The following is a 6874-nucleotide window of genomic DNA, read 5'->3' as shown; positions in this document are numbered from 1 at the left end:
AAATGCTCAGCCGTGGCTCTGGGGCTTGGACAGCTTGGGACATAGGGCCCTCCTGGCATGGGATTTAGGTCTCTGTGCAAACAGGCCACCCTCAGACGGGTTGCATGTGCAGCCTTCCTTGTGGGCACCATTTTGACTCGTGTCACGTTTTGTGGTGGTTGGTGTGGGGGTGTCGGGGGAGTGTCAGCTGCTTCCAATCCAGTGTTAATCCCACAACCACGGCTGTCTGCTCTTTTACAATGAAAGGAAAGGGGGAAGAAGTCTCCAAGTGTGGTGGTGGGGATATGAATCCTGCTGGTCTGTACCTTTTAAACAGGACACACAATACCCCAAATATAGCTTATTGACTATTTCAAGATTAAGGAATTTGAGAAACAGTTTGTGCAGAAAGGACTTTCCACCATCCCCTGAAGCAGGTCATAAGCTTTATGAGACAGGTGCCTTTTCCACACCCAGAGGAAAGGAGCACCCTTATCTCCAAAGATGAAGGGACACAGAGAGGAATCTGAAGAAACAGTCCTTGTTAAGCCCCCCACACCCCCCAACTTACTACACTTACCTCATACCCTTTGTCCTATGACATCTTCCCATGACTCTTCACTCATCATCAAGTCCAGCACAAAACACTCAGGTCTAACCATTTCTTTGGATCTTCATGTCTTTACAAAGTTCGGTGTCACATGAAACTTGTATTAGATAAATATGTATACATTCCTCCTGTTAATCTGTCTTCTTCAGTTTCATTTTCAGACTCAGCCGGAACTCTAAGAGGGTCAAGGAAAACTTTTTCCTTCCCTACAACAGCACAGGTGGTGGAAACCTATAATGCTTTGTCCTGGCCGCCCTGAATAGCTGCGTGTCTCATAGGCCAGCTTCCAGCCTCAAGAGCTAGCCGCGTGTCCTAGTTGACTCCCAATTTCTACCTGGATGTAGGGATGACTCCATGCCCACATGTTTCAGCACAACCCAGACCAATTTGGGTTTTCTTTCTACTCTTTCCAACCCCATCTCTGTCCATCTAAGTAAGGGAATAAATTGTCTTTTTCCTGAAAATAGTATGGGAAATAATTGTTTCACATGAAGTCCACCAACCTAGATGTGTTGAATACAGTTATGGAAGGCACACTTTAGTGGGTATGTAGTAGGGGCAATCCTTCCCACCTCAGTGGGGTTTACATGAGAATCGAGTTGGGAACCATATATCCCAACCTCACCATGGTGTCAAGCACAGAGAATGCACTCAGTACTTGGCCCTTTATACAACGAGGTTGCTTTAACATCTGCTCTATCTTTTGTGATAGAGGCAGTGACCACGCTATCTCCTGGTGGTGCCCACCCCAAGCATGTGGGGACAGAGGATGGCACAAGTCCTCAGTACTGTAGCTTGTCCACAGACCTGGTGACCAGGTTATAAACACTGTTTTCAGACCAGTCCCCTAAATTCCAATAGAGTAGTTTGGGGAACCAACCACTGAGACCACAACCCTCATCCAGTCACCATGTTATTTTTAAATCCTTCAAGAAAACAAGTCTAAAATATTCTTTCCAGGTGAGCCTGGATGGCTCAGATGGTTAAGCATCTGCGTCGGCTCAGGTCATGATCCCAGGGTTCTGGGATCGAGCCCCACATCAGGCTCTTGGCTCAGCAGGGAGCCTCCTTCTGCCTCCCTCCCTGCTCATGCTCTCTCTCTCTCTCTCTCTCTCTCTGTGTCTCAAGTGAATAAATAAAATCTTTAAAAAAAATAAAATATTCTTTCCATAATAAATAGTAGTAATCCTCGGAGCGTGTTCCCTTCTACCTACCGAAATCACTTACAGTTAAGAAAAATGTCCCCCTTCTTTAATATCTACCTGTGTGCTTGATCCCACTGAGCTTCTGGCCTCCATCTTGCCATATCTGTTCACAATCTTTACGCTTCTCAATTGTTATGGTTATTATTGCCCCCAGCCATACCCTCCTCCATTTGAGAGTCACTCTTCTTCCAGTTTCCATGACACAACGGTCTTCTGGTTCTCCTACTTCTCTGATCAGTCCCTCTCTCCCCACCTAACCATATACTCCTAAGCTTTTGTCTGCAGACCTTCTCTCTTCTGCTTTGCTCCTGGAGTTCCATCCACTTGGATAGCTTCGTTGAGCACATCTAAGAAGGCAGTCCCAAATCCTTATCTCCCTCCAGCCCCAGACCAACGTCTATAACTTTCATTCACATCTCCACTTGTCTGCAAGGCCCAAACTCCTCACCCTCCTCATAGAACAGCTCTTTCCCCTGGCTTCCTAGTCTGTTATGTCAGTACATGGGCTGTGGCTCTAACACATAAATGAACCATCTCCACTATTATTACCATTCTTTTTCTGTCTCATTGGTTTCCTTAAACTATGCAGCTTTCCATTTTTTTGAATTCCTGGTTCTCCCTTCTGCAGATGTTTACAAAGAGATGGAACCAAAATCAAATGTCTTTGAAGAGTTCTAACTTTTTTTTATAAATTTTTTTTAATTTTTATTTATTTGACAGAGAGAGACACAGCGAGAGAGGGAACAAAGCAGGGGGAGTGGGAGAGGGAGAAGCAGGCTTCCCGCTGAGCAGGGAGCCCAATGCGGGGCTCGATCCCAGGACTCTGGGATCATGACCTGAGCCGAAGGCAGACGCTTAACGACTGAGCCACCCAGGCGCCCCGAGTTCTAACTTTTTTAAAGATTTTATTTATTTATTTGTCAGAGAGAGAGAGCACAAGCAGGGGGAACAGCAGGCCAAGGCAGAGGGAGAAGCAGGCTCTCCACTGAGCAGGGAGCCTGATGCAGGACTTGATCCCAGCACTCTAGGATCATGACCTGAGCCAAAGGCAGACCTTTAACCGACTGAGCCATCCAGGAGTTCCAAGTTCTATCTTTCTAAACTTACACATAACACAGAGCTCTCATCATCTTCAACATGTGTGGCCCAAACCAGACCAGACAAATTTCTTCCCTGGGTTTATTCTTTTTTTTTTTTTCTTTTTTAAAAGATTTATTTAAGAGAGGGGGGGCAGGGAGAGAGGGAAAGAATCTCAAGCAGACTCCATGCTGAGAACAGAACCCAAAGCAGGGCTCAATCTCACAACCCTGAGATCACAACCTGAGCTGAAACCAAGAGTTGGACGCTCAACCAACTTCATCCCCCAGGCACCCCATCTTCCCAAGGTTTATTCTAAGTGGAATGAAACTAAAAGAACCATTGATACCAGGGTCATGGAACTAGGAGGATGAGAACCTGAGACTTTTGTACATTTGGTAGGGTATCTGCCCACTGTCTCCTGAATACACCTCAGCTTTTCTTCTTCCATGTTACCATCCCCTCCCCACCTTTTCCACTAGTTGAAATTATATCTATCCATTGCTCAAAATTGACCACAAATAGCATCTATTCCTCAAATCCTATGATCTCTTCCTCTTTTGAAACACACCCACTGCAATGTAAGCTTCTTAATCATTGAATGGTGTTCCCCATTTCTTTCTTTTTTTTTTTTTTAAGATTTTATTTATTTATTTAAGATCGAGAGAGCACAAGCAGGGGGAGGAGCAGAGGGAGAGGGAGAAGTAGGCTCCCCAGTGAGCAGGGAGACTGACATGGGGCTCGATCCCAGGACCCCAAGATCATGACCTGAGCCGAAGGCAGACGCTTAACCAACTGAGCCACCCAGGCACCCCTCCCATTTATTTCTTTATCTGCCATCACCCCATCCCTGACCCAGGCACAAGACCCCAAAGACAAGAGCCTAGTAACTCTTGGCTCCATGGTGTCAAAGAAGTATGTCCAATCACCAGCTTTTGTATAATACCTATTTCTTTTATTCTAACGTGCATAATCTTTCACAGTTTAACATTGGTGAAATCAGAATTCATCTTATAATCACTGGCGTGCTATAATTTACTTAGTAGCATTTTTTCTTAGTGGTACATAAAATATGGGTGCATCTTACAGAGATAGTACCTTAGAGTCAGTGAAATAAAGTGTCATTCAAGGCTCCCTGCTAACAGTTATGTTTACTCCTGTCTCCCTGCCTCTAGGGTGAATCATTCCATGTTCTCAACATTTCCTTAGTTCCTGTTTTCTACTTCTACTATTGTCTCCTCTTTATCTCCTTTAATTCTCTCCTCTTCTCAAGTAGAGTCAGACTATTTTACACTGCAATAAGATAGTGCTAAATACAGTGGCGTCACTGCATCATGGTCCCACGTGATAAAATGCTGTTTACGATCCCGGGTATGTTTGCTATACAATTAACTCCAGTTAATTGTATAAGCTAGTTAAAATACATCTTTACTTTTTTTTTAAGTGTGAACGGGCCACCATATTAGATGAGCCTCAATTTATGAAGACAATAGAGTCGGAAGCAGAGTAGTGTTGAAATTAAGTAAGACAACTATAGCAATACAATATATTTAATGACAACATAATTATTCTTTGAGCAGCATTGTGGTCTGGGAAAGTCTATAGAGAGTAAAAATTTCTAAACAAGTCCAGATGCCCTGTACCATCCAATAATCCTTGTTTACATAGTTTCATTCTTCATCTGTCCACAAGGCTGGGAAATCTAGCGGTTTGGGGTCAGACAACTCCGTGGAGGGGAAGCTGTCCTCATCAGCACTGGCGTGGGGGAACCTGCCATGACCCCTAATGTTGTAGAAAGTGCTAGTCTTTCACCTCCTCTTCCCGTGGCCTAAGATCCAGTCAAAATGGGGATGACTTATCCCACAAACCCTATTCTCTGCAGCCCCAAACTTTCCTGCCTTTCTCATGTCTTTGCTCAGGCCGACCGTTTCATCTACAACAGCACTATCTAATTAGGACTTTCTGTGATTGTGGAAATATTCTATAGGTCTGCACTATCCAATACAATAGCCACTAGCCACACGTGGCTATCGAACAGAGCACTTGAAATGTGGCTAGTGCAGTGGCAAGAACTGCACTTTCAATTTTATTTTACTTAAATTTAAATAGATACATGGCTAGTGGCTACCATATTGGACAGCACAGATCTAGCATGTATTTTTCTTTTTTCTTTTTTTTTTTTTTTTAGGGAGGGGGGAGAGAGGGCAGGGGTGGGGGATGAGGAGTGGGGGGAGAGGCAGAGGGTAAGGGAGAGAAAGACTCTCAAGCAGACTCTCCGCTGAGCAGGGCTCCATCTCACGACCCTGAGATCATGACCTGAGCTGAAATGAAGAGTCAGATAGCATGTACTTTTCTACATGTGCATCTAGCATATACATCTTCTCCAAATCTCCAATCTTCAAGGGGCACCTCAGGGGCCGTTTTCTCCATGAGATTCAGTCTTCCCAGTGGAAATCATTCTTTCCTTCCTCAGAATTCCCATTACACTTTGAACCACTACTGTAGCACTTAATACTTTTTACCTTGTAGATATTTGTATACCTTGTCCTCTACCAGTCCCCTCTCAGACAGCTGGAACTATCTCTTATTCTTAATCTGGACATCCTAGTGCAGGGATGCTTTAAAATGTTAGTTGCATGAATCTATAATAGCAGTACAGCAATCAACATTAACAATAAACAATTGGCAAAGATTGCTGTGCAATAAACGATCAACTTTGACAAAAGAAAAGGTTTGGGCCTTGGCCTCAGCTCCTGGGAGATCATTTCTAAGCCCTTATAGGAGGCTCTAATAGGAGGGTGTTTGTTTGCCTGGAAGCCTTGGGCCATACCAGATAGTCTATACTAACGATGTGATTTATGATGGAGGCCTTAGGCTAAGAGTTGTCAGCTCAACCTCCGGAAAGGCTAGAAACTAAGGTCAGCCAAGCAAGCAGTTAGCTGTATGAACATGGCCGACCCCTAGTAAAAACTCTGCACACCTTGATGGGCTTGGCTATGTTTCCCTGGTTGGCAATACTTGGTGCATATTGTCGCACTCACTGCTGGAAGAAAGAAGCACTAACTGTGCAGTTCTACTGCGAGAGAACAGTTGGAAGTTCCATACCTGGTTTCTCCTGCATCCTGCTGTAAATGTTGCTTTCCTTTGCTGATTTTAATCTGTATCCTTTTGCCACATTAAACCATAACTGTGAGTATAATGGTTTTTCTATGTTCTGGGAGTCCTCCTAGCTAATCATTAAACCTGAGAGTGGTCTTGGGAACCTCCCAAACTTGCAGTTGCCCAAGATAACCTATGTCATATTGTTGCCTAGAACCTGTCCTGTTGAGAGTATATCTCCTCAAATCCCTGCCCTGATCACACCCCCTCTGGACTGGTGGGCTGCAGGTCCCAGTTCAGATCAGGGCTGGTAGCCAGGGATGGGAGTCTGGTCCTCCACATGGGCAACGGAGTGGTGGCAAGGGTGTGTCTGGGACCAGGACCACACAAGGAGTAGGTATGGGAACAGAGGAAATGGGTGGGGGACTGCCGAGAGGAAGGAGTGGAAAAGCTGGGATGGATAGGGCAACTGGGTGGGAGTTGTGGTGAGGGGGGGAGAGGATCAGGGATCTACGGGCCCCTGACTTGAAACTTCAGGAGGCTCTGGTACCCACCTGGCTCTAATCCTCAGGAACTAAAAATCCCTGCCCCTGGGAGGCAGGAGCTGTGGAGGAGACTCCACAGGCCAGAGCTCACCTGACTTAAGGCAGGGTTATCCTGTCTTTAGCTGTACCATTTGTACACTCGTGACCAAAGGACCAGACACCCAGACCCTGGGCAGGAAGGTGGAAGGGGCAGTAGGTAGAGGGAAAGAGCAGAACAACTTCTTTTATTAAGCAAGAAATCTGAGCTGGGCATTCCTTCTCTATCCCAGAACAGCCCTCTGATTCCAAGTGCTGTAATTTAAAGAGAAGGTCCCCTTCTCAAAATCATGTTCTTTATATTTCTATAAATACTACCAATT

Source organism: Phoca vitulina, unplaced genomic scaffold (assembly GCF_004348235.1).
Source record: "Phoca vitulina isolate PV1807 unplaced genomic scaffold, GSC_HSeal_1.0 scaffold11, whole genome shotgun sequence".
NCBI lineage: Eukaryota > Metazoa > Chordata > Mammalia > Carnivora > Phocidae > Phoca > Phoca vitulina.
This window is presented reverse-complemented; position numbering follows the sequence as displayed.